The sequence below is a fragment of the Bos grunniens genome, chromosome 4, assembly GCF_055505025.1.
Source record: "Bos grunniens cultivar Pamir isolate PY7600 chromosome 4, Bosgru_T2T1.0, whole genome shotgun sequence".
NCBI lineage: Eukaryota > Metazoa > Chordata > Mammalia > Artiodactyla > Bovidae > Bos > Bos grunniens.
The window spans coordinates 82,646,810-82,661,249 of record NC_141168.1 but is presented as its reverse complement, the minus strand read 5'-3'; the positions used below and the strand labels follow the sequence as shown (position 1 = coordinate 82,661,249).

General features: G+C 34.8%; 1 protein-coding gene across 7 annotated transcripts in view; it reads left to right on the top strand.

Moving 5' to 3' along the window:
• PCLO (piccolo presynaptic cytomatrix protein) overlaps positions 1–14,440 on the top strand; it is a 384,975-nt gene that overhangs the window by 215,182 nt on the left and 155,353 nt on the right. The gene's annotated exons all lie outside the window — the stretch shown is intronic.

The following is a 14,440-nucleotide window of genomic DNA, read 5'->3' as shown; positions in this document are numbered from 1 at the left end:
TTAGTTTCATAGCTGCAGTCACCATCTGCAGTGATTTTGGAGCCCAAGAAAATAAAATCTGTCACTGTTTCCATTGTTTCCCCATCAATTTGCCATGAAGTGATGGGACCAGATGCCATGATCTTAGTTTTCTGAAAGTTCAGTTTCAAGCAGCTTTTCCACTCTCCTCTTTCACTTTCATCAACAGGCTCTTTAGTTCTTCTTTGCTTTTAGCCATAAGGATAATGTCATCTGCATATCTGAGGTTATTGATATTTCTCCTGGCAATCTTGATTCCAGCTTGTGCTTCATCCAGTCCAGCATTTCTCATGATGTAATCTGAATATAAATTAAATAAGCAGAGTGACAATATATAGCCTTGATGTACTCCTTTTCCTATTTGGAACCAGTCTGTTGTTCCATGTCCAGTTCTTTTTGACCTGTTGCTTTTTGACCTGCATACAGATTTCTCAGGAGGCAGGTAAGGTGGTCTGGTATTTCCATCTCTCTGAGAATTTTCCACAGTTTGTTGTGATCCACACAGTCAAGGCTTTGGCATAGTCAATAAAGCAGAAGTAGATGTTTTTCTGGAACTGTCTCACTTTTTCAGTGATCCAACAAATGTTGGCAACTTGATCTCTGGTTCCTCTGCCTTTCTAAAGCCAGCTTGAACATCTGGAAGCTCATGGTTTACGTACTGTTGAAGCCTGTCTTGGAGAATTTTGAGCATTACTTTGCCAGCGTGTGAGATGAGTGCAATTGTGTGGTAGTTAGAGCATTCTTTGCCATTGCCTTTCTTTGGGATTGGAATGAATACTGACCTTTTCCAGTCTTGTGGCCACTGCTGAGTTTTCCAAATTTGCTGGCATATTGAGTGCAGAACTTTCACGGCATCATCTTTTAAGATTTGAACTAGCTCAACTGGAATTCCATCACCTTCACTAGCTTTGTAGTGATGCTTCCTAAGGCTCACTTGACTTCACATTCCAGGACGTCTGGCTGTAGGTGAGTGATCACACCATCGTGATTATCTGGGTCTTAAGGTCTTTTTTGTATAGTTTTTCTGTGTATTCTTGCCACCTCTTCTTAATATCTTCTTCTTTTGTTAGGACCATAACATTTCTGCCTATCTTTCCATGAAATGTTCCCTTGGTATCTGTTATTTCCTTAAAGAAATCTTTAATTGTTCCCATTCTGTTGTTTTCCTCTATTTCTTTACATTAATCACTGAGGAAGGCTTTCTTATCTCTCCTTGCTATTCTTTGGAACTCTGCATTCAGATGGTATATCTTTCCTTTTCTCCTTTGCCTTTCATTTCTCTTCTTTTCAAAGCTATTTGTAAGGCCTCTTCAGACAACCATTTTGCCTTTTTGTATTGCTTTTTCTTGGGGAAAGTCTTGATCCCTGTCTCCTGTACAATGTCACGAACCTCTGTCCATAGTTCATCAGGCACTCTATCAGACCTAATCCCTTAAATCTATTTCTCACTTCCACTGTATAATCATAAGGAATTTGATTTAGGTCATACCTGAATGGTCTAGTGGTTTTCCCCACTTTCTTCAATTTAAGTCTAAATTTGGCAATAAGGATTTCATGATCTGAGCCACAGTCAGCTCACAGTCTTGTTTTTGCTGACTGTATAGAGCTTCTCCATCTTTGGCTGCAAAGAATATAATCAATCTGATTTTGGTATTGATCATCTGGTGATTTCCATGTGTAGAGTCTTCTCTTGTGTTGTTAGAAGTGGGTGTTGCTCTGACCATTGCATTCTCTTGGCAAAACTGAATAGCCTTTGCCCTGCTTCATTCCATACTCCAAGGCCAAATTTGCCTGTTACTTCAGGTATTTCTTGACTTCATACTTTTGCATTCCAGTCCCCTATAATGAAAAGGACATCTTTTTTGGGTGTTAGTTCTATAAGGTCTTGTAGATCTTCATAGAACTGCTCAACTTCAGCTTCTTCAGCATTATTGGTCGGGGCATAGACTTGGATTACTGTGATATTGAATGGCTTGCCTTGGAAACAAGCAGAGATCATTCTGTCATTTTTGAGATTGCATCCAAGTACTGCATTTCAGACTCTTTTGTTAACTGTGATGGCTACTGCATTTCTTCTAAGGGATTCTTGCACACAGAAATAGATATAATGGTCATCTGAGTTAAATTCTAAATAGTAGAAGCCTCATTTTTTTCTATAGTTCTTACTGCTTCATTGCTAGTATACTTTTCTTGCCATAGTTCCTCTCTATGATTAAAATCTTGAATTATTATTATATGTTATTATGCCATATTATTATAAAATAGGAAATAATATTAAAGTATTTTTCAAAAAATAACTAAGATAATACTTTACAGTAATTAACTATTAGGGTTTGGTAAAAATCAAAATGACTTCATATATGTAGACAAATGTCTGTGAAAACCAGAAATTTTTTTAATTGATCTCATCAATTTGGTGTTTAGTAGTTAACCTTCACTATTTCACCATGATTAATATATTAGGATTAACTTCAAAACAAATGTTTTCAGACTGAAGGGTGAAAAAATTGTATTATTTGTGTTATAGTTTCTTAACATCTACATTTCAAAATATGTAAATAAGCATAATTATAAGATACATATATATGTTCTTAATGTTCAGTAAAAGACCTTGGATGAAAATTAGCCCTAAATATTAGGATATATTGGTTTAATACAGGGAAGGTCTGAATTAATAGAGCATTGATTATTACTGACCCAGTTTAAGAACACAGAGCATCATTTAATTAGCTTCCTAAGTATTTTATCATAATATTCTTGATTCAGTAGACTACTTATTTTGAATAATTGTGCTGTTGATAACTGACTACATAAAGCTACATGCATATTCTCAAAAATATATCCCCTCCCAGTGAACAGGTATGCACTTTTGTATATTTGTTTATGTTTTTTAAAATTACTACTTATTTAGGATGCTTTAATCTGCCACATGTGCTGTTGCTGAAATAAAAAACAAGCAACTAAAGTATAATATAAAAATTTGGAAAAGTTTTGAGGTATAATGTAGATAGTGACATCAAAATGTATTGTAATAGTTGCTTGACTTTTTCTTAGCATTATATTCAACATAAAATACATGTTCATAGTAGAAATATATGCCTACATACATATACATATATGCATAAACTAGTTAATATTTTTATACCCTTGTATAACTAATAAAATATTTTCACATGCAGTTGCCTGGCACAAATCCAAACCATTTATTTCTGTAGATTTTACATTTATTTTATTCCGTATTTTAAAAATGATAAATCTGAAGTTAGGTAAATATTCTTTGAACCTGCCCATATCCACCCAACATTAATTTCATTTGTAGAAAATGCATTTTCTTCTATTTAACAGGGTTTTCTTTTTGATCCTCTGTCTTGAATGGTGCATAGAATTTGAATTAAGAAAGCAAAGCACCAGAACAAGCAGAGTGAGGTGAATTGAAACTTAAAAGAACTGTTTAGTTAACTGAGGTAGCTTAATTTAAAGCTATAAACAATAAAAGGAATTTTTATGTATTTTATTTTCTCCTTAAGAACATTGCTGGAGATTCAAATTAAGGCAGTCAAGAAAAGTAATAGTTGAACACAATGAAAGAAACCCTAGAGCTAACTTATAGAACTGCTGTCTCTATTTTTTTGGTTGAAAAAATGTTATGAGATGGCAAATAAAAGCTTACCTTCATAAAGAACAGTAAATAACCCTTGTGAGGGAGTAAGCAGTCAGTCACGGGAGAAGAGTTGAAGCTAAAAGAGAGTATACTCATCATTCTCCTCCTCTTTCCTCAAGTGACATAAAAAAATATAGACTAAGTCACTCTTAATAAGTTGGACTGAATTTTAATTTCTAATCTAGTAAGTGGTGTATTTTGACATGAGAGGGACAAGGCAAGTACCCACTGTTTTTTTTTATAAAACTCAGCACTAATCACATGGCTCAGTCTCCAGGCATAGAGGCTACTTTTAAAGGATTAGTCATTAATTTACTTTTTAGAAAGTCGAACTAAAATCAAGATTTAAAGTACTTACTAGTACTAATTGTAGAGAGTTTCATGATAATTCATAAAAGACCCACATCACAACATTAATTTTCCTTTTGACATAAATAAATGTGCATTAATTCATTCAGTGTGAAACAGGAATTAAAATGATAGAAATATTTCTAATAAAATAATATTGAGTTTAGAAAAAGTTTATTTGCTTTCACCCAGTTCTCCCATTTATGGCATGAGCTGATGCCTGTAAATACTCAAATGCACATCAGTAACCCCGGGTTTTCTTAATAATCCATTTGGAAAATCATCTAATCACCATCAAAGTATGCCTCTATTCTCATATAACTTAATTTATAGAATTGAAAAGTTAACCTCTTAAAATTATAACATTTAATAAAAATATTGTATTTATGAAAGTCCATCCATGAGATTTATCATCTTAGATGACTGTATGTTTCTTGATACTTACTTAATTCAATTGCCATCCTTTATCAGTTAGTTCTTAATAGCATTTTCTAAAGAACCAAACACTTCTCCAGTTTGTACAGAAGGACCATGGTCCTACTTTCCAAGGAAATTTTGTTAATTTAATTTAATTTGAAGGAAGCTATTTATGTGACATAGCTTTATGAAGGAGATCTGTTTTTATTTACTGTGAGTATGTTTAGATAAAAGCAACTCTGAACTGTTTTAATATCATGTTCCAAGGTTTGCTAGGCCAAGGATAATCAATCAATGAGAGAGGAATAAAAAGCAATAATAGTGATTTCTGTGATTTTGTGGTTAGGTATTTCAAGAGTCTAAACATAAAATATCTTTATTATCTCAGTATAATTTAGTAAAGACTGTGCCACTGTTAAAAGGATCATTATATTCCTCGTGGCTTTAGATAAGTAGTTATTGAATCATTCCTCAAATTGCTAGTGATCCAAAGCTCTGGAAAACATATAATAGTAATCAATCTTCATTTTAATACTCCATGTACAGAATGTAGTATAATTAGAGATTTACATTTTAAAGCATTTGAAATACAGTTAATTTTGTTATGATGAGAGGTTGCCAATGAGAGATTCAAATGAGGAGGTAGTTTATAGAAGTGTTGGAATCACTCCAGTCCCTCTTTGTGGATCAGCAATTTGTTCTCAAAATGAAATAAGTCATGGGCAGACAATATTATAATATTTAGCATGCTGAATGGAGGGAGGAAGAGATGTGTCTTACTTTTTAATATATATTTATTAATATGTTTTAGGATAAGTTTCCATGTTAATTCTTGGAAATTTGTATTAACTTGATTATTCTACTTCAGATTGCTCGCATAAACTATTAACACATTTTCTGGTGAAGGGATGTAGTCATTATCTCCTGATAGCATATTAGAACTGTAAATGATTTTGCCCTTGAAGAAGGAATCAATGTTAGTTTTTCTTAGCATTCCATATCCTAGTCCAGCAGCACATACAGAAGTTAAATGGTATAGAAGTGAGAAAATAGGAGTTACCTGTGTTTATTTTCCAGTGATTTGATCAGATTTTAATTCTTATGCTATCATGTTTTCATAACCTTTAGGTTAAACAAATGCTGTTAAATTACTTCTTTGTTTCTCTTTATGCTCACTGGTTACCACACCTTCTTTCTGCTTAGCTAAGAACATATGGGCAAAATATGTTTTGCTACCCCAATAAATTTTTGAAGTTGTAACTATAAGAAGAGAGATTTTAAGCCTAGTAATGACTGGATGTTGAGAGATTAAAAGGAAAAAAAAGAAGGAGGTCATTAGTACCTTTAAGCATTTTCTTTTCTCCTAGGAAAGTGATCAAGAAAATACAATTTTGGATGAAGCAAAAAACTAGCTTAGAAATATATCTGTAGCACACAGAAGTGTGTTTTTCCAATGAAAATGTAAAATCTAGAAATGACAAAGATAGATAAATGGGAGGTATAGAGGGTAAAAGTGGAGAGGGAGAAATACTTGCATGTACATATGTCTAAAAACTGATCACCTTAAAAACTGCTAAAAGGGCTTTCTAGAATACCTTATACAGATTTTAGGAGAAAAGAAATTAATCTGTTTGGGACATTCCAGAAAATAGAAACAATACGTGTTGCCCAGACTGACATCTCTAGTGCTTCTGTCCAGTGAGGTAGAAACTAGTTTTCTGCTTGGCTGCCCAGCCCAAGAGCAATGACTTTCAGCAAGAAAACAAGACAAACTGGGACAAGAGATGCATTAAGGCAAAGCAGAAGATGCCTCATGATATACTGAGTGCCACTTTCACAGTATTAATTGGAGAACATTTTTGTCTCTACTACTGGACTTTAAGAAACAACTTGTGTGTGTGACTTTTAAATATATTCATTTACTTTGTTTTTATTTTCTGACTGCTAAGTTCTTGTGATTTAGTTTCTTGCTTTTTTGATGCTACTAGAATATTACAACAATTAAGGAAGAAGTACTTTTAAAAAACAATTTCAAGTATATTCACAAATGGTAAATTCTCTCCCATGGCCATAGAGTCAAGAGTGTTTATTTTTAAAGGTGTCTATATTTTTTTCAATCATTCAGTGATATTTTCATAGCAATGATGATACTGCTCATTTAGCATTTGATTCATAGAAATAGTTATTAAATTGTTCCACACTACTTTAGTTGAAGAAATTTGATGGCTTTGTTTGTATGTGCCAGGCATTGTGCCATATTGCAATGACTAGTGGATTTTAGATGTTTTATCAGTGTTCAAAGTATTTTTCCAGAATGGTACCATTTAGAATTTCATTTTTCACAGGTCACTCCATGTTATTTTTAATTTTCCTTGTATATCTTCAGTTCAGTTCAGTTCAGTCACTTAGTTGTGTCCAACTCTTTGCGACCCCATGAATCGCAGCACACCAGGCCTCCCTGTCCATCACCAACTCCGGGAGTTCACTGAGACTCACATCCATCGAGTCAGTGATGCCATCCAGCCATCTCATCCTCTGTTGTCCCCTTCTCCTCCTGCCCCCAATCCCTCCCAGCATCAGAATCTTTTCCAATGAGTCAACTCTTTGCATGAGGTGGCCAGAGTACTGGAGTTTCAAAGCAGTAGAAATAACTGAGCCCTGGCACTCAACATTTAGAATCTATTTTAGCTCTATGTAGGGGTGGGGGTGTAATGTTAAAAATAAGTCTATTTGGGGAATACATTATTAATGATACAATGCATTGGATAGAATGCTGAATATTTTATATTCAACTGCTATTTTGTCTCCAAACTGGAAACTATAGATAGTGGGGTAGAGAGACCCCCTTAACGGTGACTTAATGCTTTCATTGACATTTCAGAGAGTGAAACTCTCCTTATAAGAGCTATCTTGTTTGAAGGGACAAATATCCTAGACATTTCATCTACCTTCCTAATACTTAAAAGGCATAGACATTTATAGAAAGATATTTATACCCTAATGAGAAGGAACGACCAGGTACAGGGCAGAAGTAAAAATATCAGAGAACTTATAATATGTATAAGTAGTATTCTTCTTCCAAAGACAAAGACTTCTCTCGTAATCAAGTAAATACAGGCCGTGAGTGAGAATTCCAATAAGGCGAGACAAATGATTCTGAGAGCAATTTCTGTCCTCCAGTTCTGTATATTATACTGCACAGTTGAAGGACAGTCTTACTCATAATCTCAGTCAGTACAGTAAAGAGTAAACATGCACTTAGTTTTTTGCACTCAGCTATCAGATATGTGTTTCTGGGTTTTGTTGTTACTGTTTTGATTCTTGTTTTCTTAAATTATTTTTAAGATGGAAAATATTTCTCAATTTTAAAGTTGAGGTTAGTTATCCAGTTGATTTCCCTTAGTGATTCGGGTAATTAGTTTCTCAAACTAGATAACTGTTGTTTCCTCTAAAGTTTGTAATCCCTTTTTAATTACACCATTGATCTTCTTTTGAACTCAGAATAGCAAGCAACTTTTAACAAAGTTGTAGCATTTACATAATTTTTCATTCAGACTAGGAATTCCATATCCTCTGATTTTTCCTTAGTTATTGCACCTGTGGAAAATTTCCCAAGATTTTTACGGGGTTAAGCTAGAAAAATTAATCTTCTGCACTGAAAGAGACATTCTCATTAATAGTTGTAAGCATCTATTTTTTTTCTCCATGTTCTCTAATCAAACTGTGTTTTTTAAATCTTGGTTGAATATCTTCTGAGTATTTATTCATGTTAATCCAAAAGGTGCGAATCATCCTATCTAATAAAGGGATTGATTTTAGGATCATAATTGATACAAGGCAAAATCTAATATGTTCCTCTCCTTATTAATTTGCTTAGATTGTTATCATAGCCTAGAATATCTCTTTTTCTTTCACCCTTTATCCAAGGAGCTCTCTTTTTCAAGTGGTCATCCAAGTTTCTGCTTTTTCCATTCAGACAAAGACACTAAAACGTACAAATACCAGCATTCTCTATAAGCTAAATAACAATAGATTAGGGATCTCGTTCTGAAGATACCATCTTGTATGTCCTGTGACATCTATGATTTTTCAACCAGTGACTGTTTTGCCTCTGTCTTCCCCTAGAGATATCTGACATTGTATAGTGGCATTTTTGATTGACAGGACTAGAATAGGATGTGCTGAGTGGATAGAGGCCAGAATTGCCACTAAACATTCTACAGTTCACAAAACAGTCCTCCCACTCCCAACATAGAATCATCTAGAAAGAAATGTCAGTAGTGCCAAGGTTAAGAAAGATTAATTACTTACATTGATGCTGGGCCATGAGTAGTCATAGTCTGCATGCAGATCCCTAACAAATTGCCTGACTATTTTTATTGTTACATCCAAAAGTTGGCAACTGTGTCAAAGGATAATGTAAAATGCTTTGCTGAAGTCCTGTGAGATTGTATCTCCTGTGTCTATGTTATCCATGTGGACTGCCACATTATGATTGGAGGAAATTAAATTGGGCTGTTACAATTTTCTCTTTAGCAGAGCTATGATGCGTGCCACCCCGTACACTGCATTCCAAGTCATCAACCGTGATTGCACATTTAGAGTTTGATGGTTTTCCTGGTAGTTAACATATTAGAGTTAATTTAAACAGTATGTAATAACCAGGGTTCCCTTTTCCACCTGTAAGAAAAAAGGAAATGGATGAGTGGAGACCTTAATATAGATAAAATTTCAAGGTTTTATATATTATATATATATACACACACATATAAAATACATATTATATATAGCATTTGTATTATGTATCACCTATGAATTATATTCTCTCTCTCTCTCTCTCTCCATATATATATATATATATATATATATATATATATATATATACACACTGGTGTGTGGGCTTCCCTGGTGGCTCAGATGGTAAAGAATTTGCCTACAACGTAGAAGACATGGGATTGATCCCTGGGTTGGGAAGATCCCCTGGAGAAGGGAATGGCTACCCACTCCAGTATTCTTGCCTGGAGAATTCCATGGACAGTAGAGACTGGCAGGCTATAGTCCATGAGATCGAAAAGAGTTGGACACAGCTGAGTGACTTTAACTTTCATTTGTGTGTATATATAAATATATATATATATATATTTGTTTTTTGCTTCTCCATTTTTCCTCTTTCTGTTTGCATTCAACCACCTTCTGTATGTATTTCCACCTCATAGAAACTAAAGCATCACCAGGCTGAAGTGCATTTCATCTATCATATAAGATGCATGGTATCAATGCGCTCCTCCAAGAAGTGTTGTTTAAAATATCTTCAGACAGCAAACTTATGCTGGAGTTTGTTTGCTTCCTATCACTATTGCGATTGAAATTAATTTTTCTTCAAGTCTTTTTAAACCTCCATTCTATTCTTAGGACTTCCTTTCCTTTCCCTTGGTCTATTATTTGCACAAGTATTTTTAAATATTTGTTTTTAGTACAATTATTTTTCAGATTAAGGGCACCAGATCTGTTTGAAAACTTTGACCAGGCTAGTCGTCAAGGCAAGAAAATCTTATTAAACACCAAGATTTTTCTAGATTGTTATTATTGTCTCTAATCATGACCTCCAACTGCATCATCCTTAATCATGATAAACTTGTTTTGATGGTTCTCTTTTTTCTAAGCAATTACATTGTTTCAGTTCTCTACTTTAGAGTTCTCTACTCTTATTTTGGGCTTCCCAGGTGGCCTACTGGTAAAGAATCCACCTGCCAGTGCAGGAGAAGCAAGAGACATAGGTTTGATCCCTGGGTTAGGAAGATCCACTGGAATAGGAAATGGCAATCTGCGCCCGTATTCCTGCCTGAAAAATTCCATGAACAGAGAAGGATGGCGGGCTACAGGCCATGGGGTCACAAAGAGTTGGACACCCTGAGCATGCACTCTTATTTTACATTATATTGATTAGAATTAGTCATTTTAGAAGTTATTATCTAGAAAGGCTGTTCTTTTTAAATTATAAGTTGGCAAGACATCACTTTAAATTCTCTATTTTATTTCTCCCTGTTCTCTGGAATAATAACTAATTTAGGCCCTTGTTTTAAATGATTTAGTGAAAGTCACTCTGTCATGTCTGACTCTTTGTGACCCCACATGCTGTAGCCTGCCAGGCTCCTCTGTCCACGGAATTCTCCAAGCCAGAATACTGGAGTGGGTAGCTGTTCTCTTCTCCTGAGGATCTTCCCAACCCAGGGATCAAACCCAGGTCTCCCACATTGCAGATGGATTCTTTACCATCTGAGCTACCAGGGAAGCCCGATTTACTCCTTAGACAAACTGACAATGTAACAATAATCTCCTCAACATATAGGAAAACTGAGTGCCAGGGAGTTTAAGCAACTTGCTAAAGTTCTCCCAGCTGGTAACGGCAGGGCCAGGATTGAAACTGAGTCTAGCCTGAGAGACTAAGCTTACAATCACATTACATTTCCTGTCATTTGGGAGGAATGTAGCTAAAATCTTGACAAGTCTCCAGCTTTGTTATCAAGTAGTACAGAACAGCAAAGCTATTTTGTCTTGTGGGGACTGAGTGCTTAGCTGAGCTAGCTCATTAAGTATTGGATTGGCCAAAAAGCTTGTTTGGTGTGAAAAATTCAAACGAACTTTTTGGCCAACCCAATGTCTAGCTACTACCAACCAACTTTGTCACTTATTTCTATGACTCACGTCCCTAGGCCACAAAATATTGATAAACAGAAGTCATGTATCATTAAATGTTTGCAACCCTGAAGGAAAATTAGAAATCCCTAATACCTTGAATGTTTCTTTAACCTAGGATTATATTTTGAAAACAACCAAAGACTGAGCTTGACTAAGCTCACTCTGTCAAGTGAGAACTATAAACTGTTAAACATAAATTCAGATAAATTATATACACGTATTGGAGAAGGCAATGGCACCCCACTCCAGTACTCTTGCCTGGAAAATCCCATGGACGGAGGAGCCTGGTAGGCTGCAGTCCATGGGGTTACGAAGAGTTGGACACGACTGAGTGACTTCCCTTTCACTTTTCACTTTCATGCATTGGAGAAGGAAAGGGCAACCCACTCCAGTGTTCTTGCCTGGAGAATCCCAGGGATGGGGGAGCCTGGTGGGCTGCCGTCTGTGGGGTCACACAGAGTCAGACACAACTGAAGTGACTTAGCAGTAGCAGTAGCATATACACGTATGAGCAATCAACAGTAAGAACTAATATCAGTTTCTAGTTTAGTTCATAATAACCATTACTCTTAACATAGTTGTCTTTTTTGCAGTTCCTCATACTTTTATCTTTCTGGTGATTTCATATATACTCTCATCCCACACAGTGAATTCAGGGAAATTCATTTCTTGATTCAGAGTTTAAAAGTAATTGAACAGGTTCTTGTTTTATCTTTTCATTTATTTATTCTTTCATTTAATGTGTGTGTGTGTGTGTATATATATATGCGCCCATTTAATGGGTACCTTCAGTATTTTTAAAAATTAATTTTCAAAGTGTGTGTGTTCACCTCAGAAATTTCTTTCATTCTCTCTATTTGTTCCATTGCATTGTTACCTTCTCTGTTCTGTGTGCTTTCTCTCTGCCAGGATCCACTTTTTGTATTACATTAGTTAGTGGGTATTTTTAACCTCCTTTGGTGGGAAATCCTTACTTTGAAATGCTATGCTATTACAGTTTCAGAGTAACACAGTGAAACTTTCTTTTTCAAACCATTTCACAACCACAATTATGTAGTACAGATGAACAGTTTAAACTTGAAAATTCTTATCCAGATACCAAATCTACTAAATGCAACTCAAGGAAAAGAAATGGTCATTAATTTCAGTCTCCTATTGAACTCCATGATATTCAAAGAACCAAAAAGGTTATTGTGAAAAAACTTTTTTAAAAAATAGAAAACATATATATGTTAGTATTAGGGGAAATTATTAAATAATTATTCATTTATTTACTATTATGGTCAGCACACTCATTTTTTTGCAAAGAAACAGTTTTTTAAACATTTAGAATGTGAATTTATCAAACATCCATAATTTTCTGTAGAAATGAGAGGATTTTGCAAGGAAATGATATGTAATGGATACCTTATAGTAAGTCCAGAATTGCATGTGGCTCAGTGGTAAGGAATCTGCCTGCCAAAGCACTCAATCCCTAGGTTGGGATGATCTCTTGGAGTAGGAAATGGTAATACACTCCAGTTTTTTTGCAGAAAAAATTCCATGGACAGGGGAGCCTGGTGGGCTACAGTCCATGGGGGTCGCTAAAGAGTTGGCTATGACTTAGCAACTAAAAAACAACTACAGTATGTACCAAACATTTTGCACAGAGGTCTCATTGACTGTTAATAACAGCTCTATGACTTGATTGTAGTAAGTAAAATTAAAAGAAATAAGGATGAGAGAGAATAAATAATACACCAAACAGCTGCTTTTGAGGTTCCATTGCCCATATTCCTCAAGGTCTCTGTGAGAAACAAGCTACAGTTTCAAAAACCGTACTTGAAAGGATTATGATGTTTAGTAATTGTGAATTTCATTCAATATTTTAAATTTCAGAAATATGTTTAAACCTTAATTGACCTTTATGGTATTGCTTATGAATATTATTTCTGGTAAACAATGAGGGTAGGTAAGTGGAGAAGAAAAAAAAAATGACAACAGAGAACAGATTTTAAAACACCTAGGGAAATAAATTTGGAAATAGTAAAAAGACAGTGGAAGTACAGGTCTTGAATAATATATATTTTTTTGGTTTTTAATACTTGGTGATTGGGTGAAAGGGAATAATTAATGTCTTTGGATTATTAGTACAAAAAAGCAAAAAAATAAGAATTTTGTAAAGAATATGCAACTAGAAGGCCGAAAACCTGAGATCTAGTTGGAGGAATATGCTACTAAATGCTTGGGTAGCTTTGAGTGTATCAGTTTATTTTAATTATAGTCAAAATGATCTCATGTCTTCTGATATTCTGAAATTAAATGATTCTAAAGACCAGTGTTTCTTAGAATGCAAGTTATGACAAATTAACCAAATAAAATGGAAAACATCTGACAGTTTACCTATATGCTTTCTCTGATATTTTTTAAAGATTTCAGTGTGTTTATTTAAATAATTTTATTTATTTATTTATTGGCTATGCTGGACCTTTGTTGCTGCTCAGGCTTTTCTCTAGTTGTAGTGTGCACTCTTCTCCTTTAGGCAGTTTCTCTTATTGTGGAGCACGGGCTCTAAAGCACAAGGGCTCTGTAGTTGAGGTCCCGGGTTCAGAACACAGGCTCAGTGGTTGTAGTACGTGGGCTTAGTTGCTCTGTGGCATGTGGGGTCTTCCCAGACCAGGGATTGAACCCATGTCTCCTTCGTTGGCAGGCACATTCTTTACCATTGAGCCACCCAGAAAACCCTCAATGAATTTTTGTACTGTTTGTGGTCACTTCCTTTTGCTTCATGTGGTAGTTACTAAAGCATATTAATAAGAAGCTAAAATCACCAAAGAATAGCAACATTGAAAAAAAATTGATTCACATTGTTACAAAAATATTGAAAGAATAAATAGGAAATTAGTTCAGGTAACTCTTATGGGAGGGAAAAAAGAAGTGGAGAATGAGAGGATTTCATTTCAAAACATTTCGTGATTGGTTTAGGACTGACAGACACTTCAGGGGGTGAAAGAGGAATGGTGAGACAGAAGCAAACAATTCTCTTGACAATGAGTATCTTCAACTAGTATAACTTGAATTTTAGATAGTTAACACAAGTACTCTGGGCATACCTTCAGTAAGTAATAATATGTATAGTAAGTACGATAAAAAATTAGTTTTTAGAGTTCTTCCAAGAGTCTAACTAAAATATAAGCCTGCCTAGCAATGCACTTTGTGCCTGATTTCAAAACTCATTTCTAATGTTAGGTAAGTTGTAATATGTAACAATTTACTAAGAAGGGGAAAATTATTTCTCAGTTAACTGTTTGTGACTGA